Below are 21,193 nucleotides of genomic sequence, written 5' to 3' on the forward strand. Positions count from 1 at the left end.
CGCATTCCCGCAACTCAACCCCAAGGGGAGCCCGCATCAGATCCGGCGGATCGGTCCTGCCATTCCCCAAGGCCATAACTCTAACCCTAAGTTGCATGTTCAGGCTTCCTTACACAGAGGCCTGTCCCGCAAGCCCTCCGGGTTGGGAACCTTGGAATCACAGTGTAGGAGTCCACCTGCCCAAGCAGGAAACCAGTCCATTCGGAGCTGCGCAGAACCCTCAGAGCCAGAGAAACCCGTGTGTCCCCATGAGGAATCCCCCATGTTCTACAGCCCCCTGGAGCCCCGATGCACTGCCTGGCCCCCATCTTCAATGCGGCTCCTCGGGGAACCCACCTCCAGAACAGTAGTTGCGGCCTGCCTCGCCGCTAGCTTACCTCTCCTCAGGGACCCCTGTCACCTCACCTCTAGGCAGACCTGGAACTCCCCTGCCTGCAGCAAAGCTCTGGGATCCCCTCTCCTTCTCGATGAACACCGGCCCAAGGCGTTCATGACAAAGGGGGAAGGCGCCCTCCTGACTGCTGCACACCCCCTCGCCTCTTCTGCCCGAGTTCTCTCCACTCACCATTGTACCTGGGCAAACTGGAAGGAACATACCAATGGAGCGTAACATGCTCTGAGACCTAAATCTTTCCTGGCCGCTTTCTGGGGGCTCCTTATGCAAACAGAACCAAATGTATCCTACCACAGTGTATTTGAAAATGATCGACAGAACAAGAGAGCGAAAATCACTCCATGTTTACCTCACTCTTCATGAAGTAGAACATGGTCTTCTTTCCTTGTCTTCCATTCCAATTTCTTTCCAAGCAGTGTTCATTCCTTGGCTTCAGGGGTAAGATTTCATGATTTCTCACCTGCAAAGAACACTCAGTGCTCATCACTGCCATTGGAGACTATGCAGAACCCTAGGAATGGAACAACCCACATGCCTCCCTGAGGACACCCGCAACCTCAACGCCACCCTCCCCAGTCACAAACTCACAGCCTGACATGCTTCCTGACCCCTGTGTTTGACTCAGCTCCCAGGATTCTCGCCTCAGCACTGGCAGATTGGTCCTGGATACCCCTAAGCCCTAACCCAAACCCTAGTTTGTGTTTTCAGGCTTCTGTGCCCAGAGAACTGGCCGATGAGCCCTCCAGATTGGGAACCCCTGAGCCACACCTAAGGACTCCGCCAGCCTTCTGGGAGGAAACCCTTCCATGTGGAGCTATCCAGAACCCTCGGACCATGAGAGACCCAGGTGCATTCCTGAGGCCACCCTCACCTCAGACGGCCCACATGACAACAAATCCCAGAGCCTGACATGCCGCTTGAACCCATTCTTGACTCAGCCTGACAGGGAACCTGCCTCAGCAGCGACAGGTTGGGTCTGTCGTGCCCCTAGGCCATAACCCTACGTTGGCTTTTCTGGCTTCCATCCACAGAGAACTGGCCCCCAAGCCCTCCAGATTGGGGACACCTGAGCCACACCCCAGGACTCTGGCTGCCACCCAGGAGGAAACCATATATCAGAGCTCAGAACCGTCTATCAAAACCCTCAGAACAGGAGAAACCTGCATGCCCCCATAATGCCACCCCAAACATCAGCGGCCCCCGACCATAAAGCCGGAATCTGCTGCGGTGCTGGACAGATGCCCTTCACTCAGCCCTGAGGGGAGCCCGCCTCAGTGCTGGCAGATCGGGCCCATAATGCCCCTAGGCCCTAACTCTAACCCTAGTTTGGGTTTTCAGGCCTCCATTCGGAGGAGCCTGACTCCCAAGTCCCCTAGATACAGGACCCCCAAGGGACACTGCAGGACTTTGCCAGCTATGCAGTAGGAAACCATACTGTTTGTGGCTGTGCTGAACCCTCAGATGGGGAGAAAATAGCTTTCCCCTAAAGCCACCCCAACCATCAGCGGCCCGCTGACCATAAAGCCAGATTCTGCTGCGGTGCTGGACAGATGCGCTCCACTCAGCCCTGAGGGGAGCCTGCCTCAGTGCCAGGAGATCGGGTCTGTAATGCCCTAGACCCTAACCCTACCCCTAGTTGGTGTTTTCAGGCTTCCATTCCGAGGGGCCTGGCTCACAGGCCGACGGATAAAGGACCCCTGAGTGGCACTCCAAGACTCTGCCAGCCACGGGGTAGGAAACCATGCTCTTTGCACCTGCGCTGAACCCACAGAGGGGGAGAATCCTGCAGGCCCCCCCTAAGCCAACCCCATTGTCGGTGGTCCCCATCCACTGAGGCAGACTCTGCTGTGGCGCCAGACACATGCCCTCACTTCAGCCCTGAGGGGGGCCCACCTCAGCTCCAGCAGATCAGGCCTGCCGTGCCCCTAGGCCCTAATCCTAACCTACCTTGGGTTTTCTGGCATCCATACCCAGAGCGCTGCTCTAGAATCTCTCCATAGGGGGGACCCCTGAGACATTAAACAGGACGACTCCTGTCCCCTCAAAGGAAACCTTGCTATTTGGAACTGCACAAAACCCCCAGAGGGGGAAAAGCATCCACGGCCCCATGAGGCCTCCCTCATATTCTGTGGCCCGATGGACACAAACTCAAACCTGACCGACCTCCTGACACTCGTCCTAACTGCAGATCCAGGGGACTCACCTCAGCGTCTGCACATCAGGCTTGCCATGCCTAGGCCCTAACATTCAACCTTGGTGAGGGTTTCAGAATTCTGCCCCCAGAGTCCTGGCCCACCAGCCCTCCAGACTGGGGACTCTTGAGCCACATCACAGAACTTGACCAGACCTTCAGGAGGAAACTGTGAGCTAGAGAGCTGCCCAAAACTCCCAGATTAGGAGAAACCCACACGACTCCCGAAGGACGCCCCCGTTTCCTGAGGCCATCCCTGGACGGTGATCCACATTCTGACACTCAGCTTGAGCCCTCGACTCCACTCACCCGCCCAGGTAGCTGGCCCCAGAGCCAGCAGATCAGACATGCCATACCCCTAGGCCCTGATCCTAACCCTAGCACTGATTTTCAGACATCTATCCATAGAGGCCTGATCTCGAATCCCTCCATAGGGTGGACCCCTGAGCCACAAAACAGAATTCCTCCTGCCCCTCGAGAAGAAAACCTTGCTATTTAGAGCTCTGAAAAACCTTAGAATAGGAGAAACCTGCATGACCCCTGAGCTCTTCCCCACTTTCAGAGGTCACCCTGCACACAACCCCCATTGTGACCCTCAGCCTAAACCTGTTTTCAACTCAGCCTCCTGGGAAGCTCGCCCCAGAGTCAGAAGATCAGCCTTTTGTGCCCCTGAACCCTATTCCTTACCCTAGGTTGGGTTTTCCGGCATCCATACCCAAAGCCCTGCTCTCGAATCCCTCCATATGGAGGACCCCTGAACCATAAAGTAGGACTCCTCCAAACCCCCAGAATGAAATCTTGCTATTTGGAGCTGCACAAATCCCCCAGAGTGGGAGAAACATCCATGGGGCCATGAGGCCTGCCCCACATTCGGCAAATTTAATGGACAAGAATTCTAGCCTGAGCGACTGCCTGACACTCGCCCTAACTTCAGATCCTAGGGAGCTCATCTCAGAGTCTGTCAGCCCCTAGGCCCTCAACCTAACCCTAGCTTGGGTTTCAGACTTCTATCTCCACAGTCCTGGCCCACAAGCCCTCCAGATTGGGGCTCTGAAGCCACACCACAGAACTATGCCTGCCCTCCAGAAGGAAACCATGCCCTTTGGAGCTGTACAAAACGGCCAGATTACGGGAAACCTGGAAGCTTCCGATGCCACGCCCATTTAAGGAGGCCATCCCTGGACAGGGATACACATTCTGGCTCTCAGCTTGAGCCCCGATCTCCAGCAGCCACCTATGTAGCTGGCCCCAGAGTGAGCAGATCTGACCTACCAGGCCACTGGGCCCTAAACCTAACACTAATTTGGGATTTCAGGCATCTTTGCCTAGAGGCCTGGTCTCGAATCCCTCCATATTGGGGACCCTGACAATGAAACAAAACTCTTCCTGCCCCCCAGAAAGAAACCATGCTATTTAGAGCTGTGTAAAAACCTCAGAGTAGGAAAAACCTGCATGGCCCCTGAGGCCACCCCACTTCCATAGGCCGCCCTGGACACAACCCCACATTTGGACACTCAGCCTGAGCCACGCTTTCAACTCAGCCCCCTGGGTAGCTCACCCCAGAGCCAAGAGATCGGGCCTGCCATGCCCCTAGGCCCTAAGCCTAACCCTCAGTTGGGTTTTCAGGCATCCAAATCCAGAGCCCTGCTCTCAAATCCCTCCACATAGGGGACCCCTGAGCCATAAACCAAGACTCCTCCTATCCCCCAGAAGGAGCACTTGCTATCTGCAGCTGTGCAAAACCCTCAGAGTGGGAGAAACCTCCATAGCCCAAGGAGGCCACCCTCACGTTCCGCAGCCCTCCTAGAAACAAATTTCAGCCTGAGCGACTGCTTGACACTTGCCCTATTTGAGCTCCTGGGATCTGGCCTCTGCTTCTGCAGATCAGGCCCACAATGCCCTAGGCCCTAATCCTAACCCTAGCTTGGGTTCTCAGCCTTCCGTCCCCAAAAGCCCTCTAGATTGGGATCTCCAGAGCCACACCACAGGACTCTGCAAGCCCTCCAGAAGGAAACTGTGCCCTATGGAACCGCACAAAATCCCCAGTTTAGGAAAAATCTGCATGGCTCCTGATCCCACCCCCTTGAAGGAGGCCATCCCTGGACAGGGATACACATTCTGACACTCACCTTGAACCCCAACCTCCAGTCAACCACCCAGGTAGCTGGCCCCAGAGCCAGCAGATCGGACCTGCCATCACTCTAGGTCCTAATCCTAACTGTAGCTTGGGTTTTCAGGCAACTGTCCCTGGAGGCTTGGTCTCAAATCCCTCCATATGGGTGATGTCTGAGTGACACAAAGAATGACTCCACCTCCAGAAGCAACCGTTGCTATTTGGAACTCTGTCAAACCCTCAAAGTAGGAGAAACCTGCATGGTCCCTGAGGCCACCCCCATTTTCAAAGGCTGCCTTGGACACAAACCCATCTTGTAACCCTCAGCATAAAATCCATTTTCAACTCAGCCCCCAGGGTAGCTCACCCCAGAGACAGCAGATTGGGACTGCCACGCACCTAGGCCCTAATCTTTACCCTAGGTTGTGTTTTCCAGCATCCATACCTAGACAGCTCCTTTCAAATCCCTCCGTATGGGTGACCCCAGAGCCATAAAACAGGACTCCTCATGTCTCCCAGAAGGAAAGCTTGCTATTTGGAGCTGAGCAAAACCCCCAGAGCGGGAGAAATGTCCATGGCCCCATAAGGCCAGCAACACATTCAGCGGCCCTCATGGACACAAACTCTGGTCTAAGTGACCACCTGACCCTTGCCGTAAGTAGAAGTCTCGTGGAGCTTGCTCAGCATCTGCAGATCAGTCTTGCCATCTCCTAGGCCATAACCCTAACCCTAGCTTGGGTTTTCAGACTTCGATCCCCAGAGTCCTAGACTGTAAGACCTCCAAGTTGGGACTCCGTTGGCACACCACAGGACTCTTCCTGCCCTCCAGAAGGAAAGCGTGCCCTACGGAGCTGAATAAACCCCTAATTTAGGAGAAACTGCACTGCCCTCGATGCCACCATGCTTTTGTAGGCCGCCCTTAACTTAATGCAGTCTGTCACACAGCCTGAGCTCCGACCTCCAGCCAGCTACCCACGTAGCTAGCCCCAGAGCCAGCAGATAGGACCTGCAATGCCCCTAGGCCTTAATCCTGAACCTAGGTTGGGTATTCAAGCATCCATACCCAAAGCCCTCCTCTTGAATCCCTCCATATGGGGGACACCTAAAGCGTAAAACAGGACTCCTCCTGTACACCACAAGGAATCCTTCCTTTTTGCAGCTGAGCATGAACCCCAGAGCAGAAAAAACCTCCATGGCCCCATGAGGCCACCCCCACGTTCGGCAGACCTCATAGACACAAACTCAGCCTGAGCGACCACCTGACACTTGCCCTACATCAGATTCCGGGGAGCTCGCCTCGGCATCTGCAGATCAGGCCAGCCATGCCCTAGGCCCTAATTCAAACCCTAGCTTGGGTTTTCAAACTTCTGTCTCCAAAGTCCTTGCCCACAAGCCCTTAAGAATGGAGATTCTGGAGCCACACCACAAGACTCTGCCTGTCCTCCAGAAGGAAACTGTGCTATGGAGCTCAAAAAAAAAAAAAAAAAAAAAAAAAAACAAAACAAAAAACACCAGATTAGGAGAAACCTGCATGGCCCCTGAGGTAGGTCACATGGACACAAACCCATATTGTGACCCTAAGCCTGAGCCCCATTTTCAACTCAGCTCCCTGGGTAGCTTGCCACAGAGCCAGCAGATTGGGCCTGCCATGCCTCCAGGCCCTAATCCTCACCCTAAATTGGCTTTCAGGCATCCATACCCATAGGCCTGGTCTCCAGCCTTTCCATATGGGGAACCCCTGAGCCATAAAACGGGACTCCTCCTGCCCCACAGAAGGATACCTTGTTATTTGTCCCTGCACAAAATCCCTAGAGTGGGAGAAACATCTATGGCCCCATGAGCCCAGCCCCACATTCAGTGACCCTCATGGATACAAACTCCAGCCTGATAGACCGCCTGACATGCACTCTGTCTTCAGATCCCAGGGAGCTTGCCTCGGAGTCTGCAGATCAGACCTGCCATGTCCTAGGCCCTAACCCTAACCCTACCTTGCATTTTCCAACTTCCGTCCCCAGAGTCCTGGACGACAGACCCTCCAGATTGGAGACTCCAGAGCCACACCACAGAACTCTGCCTGCCCTCCCAAGGAAACCGTGACCTATGGAGCTGCACAGGTGCACAGATTAGGAGAAACCTGCATGGCTTCCGAGGCCACCCCCATTTATGGAACCCGGCATTGGACCTAATACTCATTCTGGCACAGCCGCAGCCGACAGTCATCCACCCAGGTAGCGGGCCTCAGAGCCAGCAGATTGGACCTGGCATGCCCCTCAGCCCTAATCCTAATCCTAGCTTGGGTGTTCGGATGTCTGTCCCCAGAGGCCTGGTCTAGAATCCCTCCATGTGGGGGACCTCTGAGCCACAAAACACAACTCGTCCTGCCCCCCAGAATGAAACCTTGCTATTTGGAGTTGTATAAAACGCCCAGAGTAGGAAAAACCTGTATGACCCCTGAGGGGACACCCACTTCAGAGTCTGACCTGGACACAAACCCGTATTGTTACCCTCTGCCTGAGCTCCCTTTTCAACTCAGTCCCTTGGTGAGTTCCCCCAGAGCTTGCAGATCAGGTTTGCATGCCCCTAGGCCCTAATCTTAACCCAAGTTTTGGTTTTCAGGCATCCATACCCAGAGCCCTGCTCTTGAATCCTTCCATATGGAGGACCCCTGAGCCATAAAATAGGAGTCCTCCTGACCCCCAGAATGAAACCTTGCTATTTCTACTTGTGCAAAAGCCCTACAGTGGGGAAAAAAAAAAAAAAAAAAAACTCCGCATCCCCATGAGGCTACCCCAACATTCAGCGACCCCCATGGACATAAACTACAGCCTGAGTGACCACGTGACACTCCCTTCTAACTTGAGGTACTGGGGAGATTGTCTCAAAATCTATAGGTTGGCCCTGCCATGCCCTAGGTCCTAACCCTAACCCTAGCTTGGGTTTTCAGACTTTCATCCCCAGTGTCCTGTCCCACAAGCCCTCCAGATTGGGGACTCCCGTGCCACACCACAAGACTCTGCCTGCCCTCCGTAAGGAAACCGTGCCCTAAGGATCTGTACAGGACCCCCAGATTAGGAGAAAACTGCACAGCCTCCGAGGCCACCCTCACTGCCATGGGCCCACTCTGGAAACTAATACATATACTGAAACTCAGCCTGAGCTGCGACCTCAATCAGCCACCCATGTAGCAGCCCCAGAACCAGAAGATTGGGCCTTCCATGCCCCTCAGCCCTAACCCTAACCCTACCTTGGGTTTTCAGGCCTTTCCCCAGAGGCCTAGTCTCGAATTCCTTCAGAGATGGGAGCCCTGAGCCAGAAAACAGAAAAATCCTCTTGCCCCCCCAGTAAGAAACCTTGCTTTTTGGAGCTATATAAAACCATCAGAGTAGGAGAAACATGTATGGACCCTGAGGCCACCTCCACATTCAGTCTACTGTGGACACAAACCCGCATTGTGACTCTCAGCATGAGCCCTGTTTTCAACTCAGCCCACTGGGTATCTTGCCCCAGGGACAGTAGATTGGGCCTGCCATGCCCCTAGGCCCTAATCCTAAACCTAGGAGAGGTTTTCAGGCATCCATACCCAGAGGCCTGGTCTTGAATCCTTCCATATAGGAGATCCCTGAGCCATAAAACGGGACTCTTCCTGTCCCCAGAATGAAACCTTGCTATTTGGAGCTGCACAAAGCCACCAGAGCTGGAGAAATCTTCATGGCCCCAGGAGACTACCCGCATATTCGGTGGCCCTAATAGACACAAGCTCCTGTCTGAGTGACCACTTGACACTCGCCCTAACTTCAGATCGCAGGGAGCTCATCTCAGCATCTGCAGATCAGGCGTGCCTTTCTCTAGACCCTAACCCTAACCCAACCTTGGGTTTTCTGAATTCTATCCCTGGTGTCCTGGCCCATAAACCCTCCAGATTGGGGACTCTGGAGTCACATGACTGGACTCTGCCTGCCCTCCACAAGGAAACTGTGCCCTATGGAGCTGCACAAAACCCTATGATTCGGAGAAACCTGCACAGAACCTGCACAAAACCCCCAGATTAGGAGAAACGACCCCAGAGGCCACTCCACAAACATAGGGCTCCCTGGACACTAATGATCAGGCTGACACTCAGCTTCAGCCCCGGCCATCAAAAGAAACCCTTGGGTAGCTGGCCCCAGAGCCCACATATCCGACCTACCAGGCCCCTAGGCCCTAATGCTAACCTAGCATGGGTTTTCAGGCATCTGTCTCCAGAGGCCTGGTCTCAAATACCTCCATATAGAGGGAGCCCCAAGCCACAGATCAGAACTCCTGTGCCCCAGAAGGAAATCTTGCTATTTGGAGCTGAGAAGTAAGAGTAAGAGAAACATGCACGACTCCTGAGGCCACCCCCACATTCGGAGGCTACCCTGGACACAAACACACACTGTGACCCTCAACCTGAGCCCTTTTTTTTTTCAACTCAGCCCCCTGGGTAGCTCTCTCCAGAGAGAGCAGATCGGGCATGCCAATCCCATAAGCCCTAATACAAACCCTATATCGGGTTTTAAAGCATCCATACCCATAGGCCTGGCCTTGAATACCCTCATACCAGGGACCCCTGAGCTATAAAACAAGACTCCTCCTCTGCCCCAGAAGAAAACATTGCTATTTGGAGCTGTGCAAAAACCCCAGAGAGTTAGAAATCTCCATGGCCCCTTGAGACTACCCCCACAATCACTGGCCATCATGGACACAAACTCAAGACTGAGTGAGCGCCTGAACCTTGCCCTACCTTCGATCCCAGGGAGCTTGCCTCAGCATCGGCAGATCAGGGATGCCATGCCCTAGGCCCTAACTCCCACCCTAGCTTGGGTTTTCAGACTTCCTTCCCCAGATTCCTGGCCCACAAGCCCCCCAGACTGGGGACTCCAGAACCACACCACAGAACTCTGCCTGCCTTCCCGAGGAAACCATGCCCTGTGGAGCTGCACAAAACTCGCAGACTAGGAGAAACCTGTGGTCTCCTGAGGCCAACCCAATTTCAGAGACTTGTCCGGGACACTAATATGCATTCTGACCCTCGGCTTGAGCTCAGCTCTAAACTCAGCCCACTGAGTACCTTGTCCCAGAGCCACCAGAGTGTGACTGCCGTGCCCTACACCCTAATTATAGGCCTAACTTGGGTTTTCAGACTTCAATGCACAGAATCCTGGCCCAAAAGCCCTCCAGACTGGGGACTCGAGCCACACCACAGGACTCTGCCCCCCCTTCAGAAGGAAACCATGCCCTATGAAGCTCACAAAAACCCTGGAATAGAGGAAACCTGCATGGCCCCCAATGCCACCCCGTTTCAGAGTTCCACCCTGGACACTAATGCCCATCAGACACTCGGCCTGAGACCCGCCCTCCACTCAGCAAACCCTGGTACCATTCCCCACAGGCACCAGATATGGCCTGCCAACTAGGTCCCAATTCTAACCCTAGCTTGGGTTTTCAGACATCCATCCCCAGAGACTGGGCTCATATCCCTCCATAAGGGGGACCCCTGAGCCACAAAACAGAACTGCTCCAACTCCCCAAGAAGGAAACCTTGCTATTTGGGGCTGTGTAAAACCTTCATTGTAGGAGAAACCTGAATGGTCCATGCGTCCACCACCGCTTTCAGAGGCCGTCCTGCACACAAACCTGCATTGTGACCCTCAGATGAGCCCTGTTCTCAATGCAACCCCATGGGTACCTTGCCCCAGAGCCATCAGGTCAGGCCTGCCATACACCTAGGCCCTAATCCTAGCCCTAAACTGGGTTTTAAGGCATTTATACCTAGAGGCCTGGTCTTGAATCCCTCTTGAATCGCTCCTATGGGGGACTCCTGAGGCACAAACAGAACTCCTTTCCCTCAGAATGAAACCTTGCCATGTGGAGCTGTGCATAACCACCAGAGTGAGAGAAACCTTCACAGAACCTGGAGGCCACTGCCACATTCGGTGGTTCCCATGGACACAATCTCCAGCCTGAACCATAGCCTGACACCTATCCTAACTTCAGATCCCAGGGAACTCGCATCAGCGTCTGCAAGTTGGGCCTGCCATGCCCTAGGCTTCTGTCCCCAGAGTCCTGGCCCACAAGCCCTATAGATTGGGGACTGTGGAGCAATACCACAGGACTCTGCCTGCCTTCCAGAAGGCAGCGCTATAAGGAGCTGCACAAAAACCCCAGATTAGGAGAAACCTGCATGGCCCCCGAGGCCACCACCACTTTCAGAGACCCGCCTTGGACACTAATGAGCATTCTGACCCTCAGCATGAGCCCGGCCCTCAAATCAGCCTCCCCAGGTAGCTCATCGGGGAGCCAGCAGATTTCACCAGCCATACATCAAGGCCCTAATCCTAACCCTAGCTTGGGTTTTCAGACTTCTGTCCCATGATTCCTGGTCCACAAGCCCTCCATATTGGGGACTCCAGAACCACACCACAGAACTCTGCCTGCCCTCCAGAAGGCAACCATGTCCTATGGAGTTGCATAAAACCCCAGAGTAGGTAACACCTGCATGGCCCCCAAAGCCATCCCCACTTTCAGAGGCCCGCCCTGGACCTGCATATTCTGACACTCAGCCGGAACACCACCCTCCACTCAGCCACTGAGGTACCTTGCCCCACAACCAGCAGAGCCGGCCTGCCATGCCCCTAGGCCCTAATTCTAACCCTAGCTTGGGTTCTCAGGCATCCGTCATCAGAGGCCTGGTCTCGAATCCCTCCATATGGGAACCCCTGAGCTACAAAACAAGATTTTTCCTGTCTCCCAGAATGAAATCTTGCTATTTTGGTTTACACAAAACCTTTATACCGGAGAAATTTCCATGGCCCCCTGAGGCCACCCCACATTCGGTGGCCCTCATGGACACAAACTCCAGCCTGAGGTACAGCCTGACACCTGACCTAACTTCAGATCAAGGGAGTTCATCTCAGCGTCTGCAGATCAGGCCTACCATACCCTAGTCCTACCCCTGTCCCTAGCTTGACTTTTCACACTTCTGTCCGGGGACTCCCAACCCACAAGCTCTCCTGATGGGGGACTTCAGAGCTACACCACAGGACTCTGGCTGACCTCCAGAAGGAAAATGTATCCTATGAAACTGCACAATCCTCCATATTAGGAGAAACCTGCAAGGCCCCCAAAGCCACCTCATTGTTATAGGCTACCCTGGACACTGATGCACAGTCTGACGCTCATCCAGAGCCCCGCCCATCAAATCATTCCCTTGGATAGCTCGCCCAAGAGCCACCAACTCAGGCCTGCCATGCCCCTAGGACATATTCCTAATTCTACCTTAGGTTTTCCGGCAACTGTCCCCAGAGACCTGGTCTCAAATCCTCCATATGGGAGACCCCTGAGCCACAAAACAGAAATCATGCTGACCCCCAGAAGATAACCTTGTTATTTAGAGCTCTGTAAAACCCTCAGAGTAGGAGAAACCTGCAGGGTCCCAGAGTGGCTTCCCCACTTTCGGAGGTCCTCCATGGATACAAACTCGAGCCTGAGACACAGCCTGACAGCTGCCATAAACTCAGACCCCAGGGAGCTCAAATCAGCATCTGCAGATCTGGCCTGCCATGCTGTAGGCCCAAACCACAGACCTCCATTCCCAGAGTTTTGGACCCAAAGTTCTACATATTGGGGACCCCAGGGCCACACAGTTTACACGGGGCACCGCATTCTTCCAATACTCCATCCTCAGAACAAAACCGTGAACTGTCCTTGTCAGTCCTGTGTGCAGCTCACAGTGAGTCCTGCGAAAGCTGCACACCTTCTTGAGAAAACTCAGCCTCCCAGCCGTCTCCTAGCAGATGGAGGCCGCACTCTCCCTGACCGCTGCACTAGCTAGAGAAGACTTGGAACAAGTCTTGCCATACTCCATGCAAATGCATGTTCTTCATCTACAAAATGACGGAGGGTGAAACACCATGGATTCCCCACACCTTCTTGAACCTCGGTAAGTAGAAGATATAGTTTGGCCAGAGCTATTATCCCCAACCCCCTACACACACATACCCTTCCCTTGTGCACTCCAGGCCCATTTCCATCTGCTTTGTTCATTCTCGGCCATTGTCTCTGCAGAGAAGTACAGTAGCACCGAGGTGCTGGGACTGAGGTTCTGAGTGCTAAGCCAGCACCTTGGACCCAGTTACTATCAGAAATTAATATTTGTTTTATTAACAGTTGCATCCCAGAATTTCTTGCCATCAAGGCCAGTACAAAAGTCATTGCAACAGAGGTCTTACCAACGTGTGCCAATCTCCATGGCTCCACCCCCGGTCCTGGGGATTGGCTCATCCATGGGCATGGGACCTGGTTCCATCCAAAGGGCCAAGCATGGTCTGGGGGAAAACCAGGCCAGGGGCTTTTCCATTGTGAGTGCGGAAGTGGTCTAAGCCAGGCCTGTGCCAGTGCCAGAGAGGGCCCAGAAAGGCATGTGTTCCATAACATTGCTGAGGGCTGGATCAGACTCATCCTGAGGCCGACATATGCTGGATCCTCTACTAAGTCAAGAAAACCCTAAATGTGCTCATGGTCTTGGCCTGAATAAGATGACCATATGTGTGGTATATAACCTGCAAGATATACCCACCCAGCAATGGGGACTTACTCAGCCAAAGAATACCTACGTGGAATTCAACCACAGACAAACGTGTTGAAGGAAGCCCAAAGCCCAAAAAAGTGGGGAGAGGAGATTCCTGAAACCTTAATTGTTGGCCAATCACACTATCATCTTTTTTTTTTTTTTCCTTTCAAGCGGAGGGGCCGGGGTCAGGAAGGATAGATCCCAGTGCACTCCCACCCAACCACTGGAAAAGTGCACTCCCACCCAGCAACTGGAAAAGTGTACTCCCACTCTGCCACGGGAAAAGAAGAGTCTCTCCCCCATCATCCATCATATTGCAAATCTGGGGTGTGAGAAATGACCACCCATGGACCAAAGGAAACTCCCCCTGTATAGGTCCTCAGCTAAGATGAAACAATATTTATGTTTAGTGACCTATTTCCGGGGACAAGGAATGTGCTCAGTACTTTGGTGACTCTATCCTCTCCCACTGTATTTTTTAAAAACCTCTTAGGCAGCTAAGATTGACCCACAGAAATCTGTCCACACTTAATGTATGCAACTTGGCCCTGATCCTAACCCTCATCTCTAGTGAAGATATACTCACTTTCGAATATTGCTCCCAAATTAGAGGATGGTTCTTAGGAGCGAAGGAATTCAGGGACCAACCCTCTTCTGTCTTCTCCCTGGAAGCTGGTACATCCGAATACATTCGGCCGCGTGCTATCTGGAGAGTGGCCACACGGGGGCAACAGGGAGTCAACAGTGCCCCAAACCCCACTGCAAAGCCCATGCTGCCTTCATCCTGTCAAACCTTGTTCCTTCAATGTTTACAGATCATGGCAGAGATTAAGAAAACTGTGACTAGGCTGAAGTTTTTAAAACCAAACGAGTTCTTTCAACCTGTTCATAATAAAAGATGTTTTCTAACATCCCAAGAGTTGGTGAGCAGAGGACGGCCCAAGGACCTGGGAAAAGGCTATGACTGTTGAATCTCTTCAGGTCGACCTAGAAAACAAGCATGACTTCTACTCCACTTAGTTGCAGGAAAAATGGGCGTCCGCTCACAGCACTGAATCCACACAAAAGAGTGCAGCTCAGAGGAAAATAAAGGACAATCAACAGCCTCCAGAAGCAGAGAAAGAGCCACATCCAGGAACCAAGAAGACAGACCAGGAAGGCTCTGCGCAGGCCAATTTGCATTTCTGTAGACTCTCTGGAGCTAGACCGCCCCCAGTGCCCCTGGGGGTGGTGGGGCAGGCCCAGCACACACCCTGATGCTGCGCTGCTGGAGCTTGTGGCAAGCCTCCTGATACCTCCCTCCACAAGACACCCCCTACCCCAGGACGACTCCAGTCTGCTTCTTGGAACTCCCATTCCCCTTTCTGACCCCATCGTTCACTTTTCCCATCACGGCCATAATACAGAGTACGTTGAATTACTTTCTATTCTGTCATTTAAATCTTTCTTTGTCATGGTTGCTCTAAAACTAACCCTTGCATCATCTACTCTGATGCAGAATCACTTGTTACTTTGTATGACTGAACTGTGGGCTCCCAGTGCCCTCACAGTGTCATGGGGCCAGTGTCCTGGGCGAGGTCCTCACTAAGCCGACACAAGCACTGCTGTTGTTGGGCAAGTAAGGCAGCACAGCCAAAACCTGGGTTTGGGATCAGAAAGGCTCATGGCCTCTCAGCCACTTTGGACGGCATGAGGGCATGTCCTGAAGACATTTGTTAGTCCAGTGTCACCCTGGGGAATTTCCATGGAGTAGCCATTGTGTCAAAAGGGGGAACTCGGGCACCTGGGTGGCTCAGTGGGTTAAAGCCTCTGCCTTCAGCTCAGGTCATGATCCCAAGGTCCTGGGATCGAGCCCCGCATCGGGCTCTCTGCTCAGCGGGGAGCCTGCTTCCCCCCTCTCTCTGCCTGCCTCTCTGCCTGCTTGTGATCTCTGTCTGTCAATTAATTAATTAATTAAAAGGGGGGAACTCAATAGAAGCAGGGACGATGGGAGTCGGAACTCCGGAGATAGAATCCACTTTGGAGACTGGCCAGAACTTCCTAGGAATTCATTCCATCATCTTGCATGAATCAATTCATCTAAAAACATTTCCTCATTTTAGAAATGATGAGCCTCGGGATGCCTAGGTGGCTCAGTTGGGTAAAAGGCTGCTGTTGGCTTAGGTCATGATCCCAGCACCAGGCATCAAGTCCCACATTGGGCTCCTTGCCCGGGAGGGAGCCTGTTCCTCCCTCTGCCTCTGCCTGCCTTTCTGTCTGCCTGTGCTTTCTCTGTCTTCATCTCTGTAAATTAAATCTTTAAAAAAATGATGATCCCCAAACTCCAATAAAATGACTCTCCTAGGTCATATGGGAAATCAGCATAAGAGCCTGACTTAGCCTGGAGATGGCCTCCAGCAGGATCCCCCAGAGCGGCTTCAGCTAGAGCTGCAATCAGCCATTGATCTTTTCTGGACTCCCCGACTCTCATGGGACTCTTCATGAGGCCTATTCTGGGAGAAAGGGTCATGTAAGGGCCACAGAAACCTCTGACACTGGTTCTAATGAGTTCTAATGAGACTCTGTGATGTCAATGGAGTCCCAAGCCATAGGCCATCTCAGAGTTTGTCTGCAAAGATACGGTTGGTGGGAAAGCCACATGCTGACAGAGGGTGGAGGACAATGGAAAAGCTAGGGAAAGAAGGGCTGCTCACGTTCTATCTGGCCCTGCATGATATGTGGTGTTCAGCAGTGTAAGCCCCTCAAATGCCTCCAGCGGCTTCACAGAACTCACCCCTACGTTTTGAAGCTGAGCTTCATACATGGGTCATGAGCATCCCGGCCAGCTCGGGGAAGCATGACACAGGACATAAGGAAGCCACCGCCAGCACAGATGTATAGTCATGGAGCAGTAGCTTTCTCCAAATATATTCTGATATGATAAAAAAAAAATTCATTGATAAAACATGGATATTTTTGATTAAAAAGAAAACCATACTTGTTGAATAATAAGTATTTATGGAATATCTACTTAGTGCAAATGTATAGCTCTAGTCCCACCTGGGAGCTTGCAATGAGTGTAGGATATAATCAGTAAATCAACAATGGAAGGAATGCATGCTAAGGGCTTAGAGAACCATTCCATTCAGAGACACCCATTAAGGAAGCCCACTGAGAAGATGCTTTTAGCCAAGACTGGAAAGACAGGGCCAGCAAATTCATCTGTGAAAAGAGTCACAGAGCAATTCAATTTTTAATGATTTTGAAGATAAAACTTAAATGTCAAATAATAATGTCTTAAGTGTTGCTTTGGAACATTTTGTTCTTCTCCATAATTATTTGGGTTTCATGCTAAACTTTATGCACTGTAAAATATTCTCAGAAAATATCTTATTTAAATGTGGACATCTTGTGTTAAAGGCAAATAAATTAACTCTAGAAAACCCCTAAACCCTAACCCTAACCCATGACTCTAAATCCTGACTGCAACCCTGACCTTCAGCTGGCCTCCAAGGGGTATTTTCCGAGAGACCTGGCTGACTCCTCAGTCCCAGGGACTGGGGACACCTGAACAACTTTAGAGGACTCCGCCTGCCATCCAGAAGGAAACCATGGCATTAGGAACTCTGGAAATGATTCAGAGCAGGAGAAATATGCATGACCACCTGAGGCCACCCCCATATTCCGTGGCCCACGGGACACAAACCACACCCTCAACTCAGCCCTCACAGAGTCTTGCCACACAGCTGGAAGGTTGAACCTGCCATGATCCTAGGCCCTAATCCTAACCCTAGGTTGGCTTCTTAAAGGACCACACCTAGAAGCCTGGCTCCAAATCCCCAGGGAATGGGGACCCTGAGCAAAGCACAGGCTCATCCTACAACAAAGTCAGAAATCATGCCCTTTGGAACTGCAGAAAGGATTTAGAGCAGGAGAAATCTGAATGACCTATTGAACCAATCCCTGTTTATATTTTCATACCAGACTGAACACAGAGCATGAGCCTGATACTCTCCTTAACTCTAGCCCTCAATTCATAGATCTCTGAAGGTCTCCACACCTAAGCAGATCACACCATCCATGATCCTGGGACTACCCCAACCTAGCTAAAGACATAGGTGAAAACATGAACATACCTTTCTACCAAGAGGACATGAAAGTGACCAAGAGACACAAGAAAAAGTGCTCCACAGCAATAGCCACCAGGAAAATACAAATCAAAACCACAGTGAGATACCACCTTGCAACAGCTGGCTTGGCTAAAATTGTCAAGGCAGGGAAAACAAATGCTAGCGAGAGTTTGATGAAAGGGGAACTCTCTAACACTACCAGTGAGAGTTCCATATCGGGAACCCTAAGTCAATCGGGCACGCATCTCCCTACCACGCCGGCGCAAACGGTGCCTTTCGGCACTTCGGACAACCCTCAGAGCGAGATAAACCTGCGTGCCCAAAATGAGGTCATCCCCATCCTTGGACGCCCCATCTTCCCGAAAGACGGAGGCGCACGCTCGGCCGCCATCCGTCCTTCAACTCTGCTCCCAGAACGCTCCACTGCGCCGGTGCCCCCCGGGTGGGCCGCGTCTTTTCCGTGCGATTTCCGGGTGCCCGCAACATGCCCGGGGCGAGAAAGGGCCCTGGGCCATGGAGAGCACGGCGGTCCGCAGGGTTGCCCAACGCCGGCCAATTCTCACGAGCGTTCTGGCCAAACTGATACCGGTTTGGGCAGAACGCCCGTGAGAATTGGCCAGAAAATGCCCGGCAAACTCGCATCGGGCGCCGCACGTCTGCATGGAGGCCCCCCAGGGCCTGGCGTGGCATTGAAAGCAATCGCGCACGAACCTCGCCAGGAAGCCCTCCGGGAGGCAGGCTGCCTCGAGGCTGACGCCTCCTGCTCCTCGGCCTGCGGGGGTCCCCTCCTCCGCCCTGTCCCATGGATCCAGTCCAGCCTAGAGCAATCAAACATTTTAATGCCCTTCTGATCAAAATTCCACCGGTATCTTTCAAAGAGCTGGAGCAAACACAAGCCAAAAATTGGTGTAGAATCAGAAGAGACCCCGTATTGATAAGGAAATGCCAAAAAAAAAAAAAAAAAAAAAAAAAAAAAAAAAAAAACATAACTGGGAGCATCACATTGCCAGGTTTCAAGGGTTACCACAAAGCTGTGATCACCAAGACAGCATGGGACTGGCCTAAATACAGACCCATAGGCCAGTGGAACAGAGTAGAGGGCTCAGATTTGGACCAACAACTCTACAGTCAAATAATTTTCGAAAAAAAAAAAAAAACAGGAAAAAAATATACAGAGGAAAACAGACAGTCTCTTCAATAAATCGTGCTGCAAATATTGGGACAGCTATGTGTAGATGAATGAAACTCGACCATTCTCTGACACCATATACAAAGAGAAACTCATAATGGATAAAAGACCTCAACATGAGGCAGGAATCCATCAGAATCTTGGAGAACATACTCAGTAACCTCTTCAACATTGCCCACAACAACTTCTTTCGAGATATGTCTCCAAAGGCAAAGGAAACAAAAGCAAAGATGAACTTTTGGGACTTCCTCAAGATCCAAAGCTTCTGCACAGCAAAGGAAACAGTCAACAAAGCAAAGGGGCAACCCATGGAATTCGAGCAGATATTTGCAAATGACAGGACAGACAAAAGGCTGATATCCAGGATCTAGAAAAAATACCTCAAACTCATCACACACAGAACAGATAATCATATCAAAAAATGGGCAGAAGATATGAACAGACACTTCTCCAACCAAGACATACAAATGGCTATCAGACACATGAAAAAATGCTCGCCATCACTAGCCACTAGGGAGATGCAAACTAAAACGACCTTGAGATAGCACCTGACACCAGTTAGAACAGCCAAAATCAGCAAGACAGGAAACAACATGTGTTGGAGAGCATGTGGAGAAAGGGGAACCCTCTTACACTGTGGGTGGGAATGCAAGTTGGTGCAGCCTCTTTGGAGAACAGCGTGGAGATTCCTCAAGAAATTAAAAATAGACTTCCCTATAACCATGCAATTACACTCCTAGTTATTTATGCCACAGATTCAGTTGGAGTGAAAAGAAGGGCCATCTGTAACCTAACGTTTAGAGCAGCAATGGCCAAGTTTGCCAAAATGTGGAAAGAACCAAGATGCCCTTCAATGGAAGAATGGATAAGGAAGGTCCATATACACTATGGAGTATTATGCCTCCATTCAGAAAGGATGAATCCCCAACTTTGGTAACACCATGGACAGGACAGGAAGAGATTCTGCTGAGTGAAATAAATCAAGCAGAGAGAGTCAATTATCATATGGTTTCACTTCTGTGTGGAGTATAAAAAATAGCATGGAGGACAAGGGGAGATGGAGAGGAGAAGTGAGTGGAGAGAAATTGAAAGGGGAGGGGAACCATGAGAGACTATGGACTCTGAAAAGAATCTGAGGGCTTTGAAAGAGCGGGGGTGGGAGGTTGGGGAAACACGTGGTGGGTTAAAGAGAGGGCACGGATTGCATGGAGCACTAGGTATGGTGCTAAAACAATGAATACGGTTACACTGAAAAGAAATTGGAAAAAAAAATTATATGTGAATAAGGTAAGCAACCTAGGTGAAATGGATGCATTCCTAGAAAACTGTAAAATCCCAAAATTGAACCCAGAAGAAATGTTCAACCTGAATGGACCATTATCCAGTAATGAGATTAAAGCAGTGATCAAAAACCTCACAAAACACAAGACCCCGCGACCTGAAGGATGCCCTAGCGAATTCTGCAAAACTTTAAGAAAAGAACTAACAGCTCCTCTCCAGAAGATCTTTCCAAAGTTTGAAGCAGAAGGAAAACTTCCAGACACTTTTTATGAAGCCAGCATTACCCTGATTCACAAACCAGGCAAAGACATCACCAAAAACGAGAATTTCAAAACAGTATCACTGAAGAATATGGATGCTAAGATTCTCAACAAGATTCTAGCTCCTAGGAACCTACAGTACATTAAACAGTCATTCGACCTATGGACCATCAACTCTATGGCCAAATAATCTCCAAGAAAGGAGGGAAAAAAATACAGTCAAAAAAAGACAGTCTCTTCAATAAATGTTGCAGGGAAATCTGGGCAGCTATATGTAGAAGAATGAAACTCGACCATCCTCTTACATCATACAAAAAGATAAACTCATAATGGGTAAAAGACCTCAATTTGAGACAGGAATCCATCAGAATCCTAGAGGAGAATATAGGCAGTAATCTCTTCGATATCAGCCACAGTGACTTCTTTCATGTTATGTCTCCAAAGGCAAAGGAAACAAAAGCCAAAATAAACTTCGGGGACTTCATCAAATTCAAAAGCTTCTGCACTGCATAGGAAACCGTCAAAAAAGCAAAGAGGCAACTCACGGAATGCGATAAGATATTTGCAAATGACAGGACACACAAAAGGTTGATATCTAGGATCTATGAAGAACTCCTCAAATTCAACATACACAATACAGATAATCATATCAAAAAATGGGCACAATATATGAACAGAAACTTCTCCATGAAGAAATACATATGGCTATCAGACACCTGAAAAAATGTTCATCATCACTAGGCATCAGGGAGATTCAAATTAAGACCATATTAAGATGTCACTTTACACCAGTTTGAATGGCCTAAATTAGCAAGACGGGAAACAACTTTAGTTTGAGAGGATGTGGAGAAAGGGGAATCCTCTTACACTGTGGGTGGGAATGCAAGTTGGTACAGCCTCTTTGGAGAACAGGGTGGAGATTCCTCAAGAAATTAAAAATAGAGCTTCCCTATGACCCTGCCATTGCACTCCTGGGTATTTACCCCATATATACAGATGGAGTGAAAAGAAGGGCCATCTGTAATCCAATGTTTAGAGCAGCAATGGCCACAGTTGCCAAACTGTG

The 21,193-nt window shown here is 51.0% G+C and overlaps 1 long non-coding RNA gene across 1 annotated transcript in view; it reads right to left on the bottom strand.

Annotated features, from left to right (window-relative positions):
• Positions 1 to 642: 642 nt before the first annotated feature.
• LOC131838024 (uncharacterized) overlaps positions 643 to 21,193 on the bottom strand; it is a 76,599-nt gene continuing 56,048 nt past the window's right edge. Inside the window, exon 3 of the long non-coding RNA XR_009356415.1 lies at positions 643 to 854. This is a non-coding gene — a long non-coding RNA (uncharacterized LOC131838024). The remainder of the gene's footprint in view (positions 855 to 21,193) is intronic.

Source organism: Mustela lutreola, chromosome 8 (assembly GCF_030435805.1).
Source record: "Mustela lutreola isolate mMusLut2 chromosome 8, mMusLut2.pri, whole genome shotgun sequence".
Lineage (NCBI taxonomy): Eukaryota > Metazoa > Chordata > Mammalia > Carnivora > Mustelidae > Mustela > Mustela lutreola.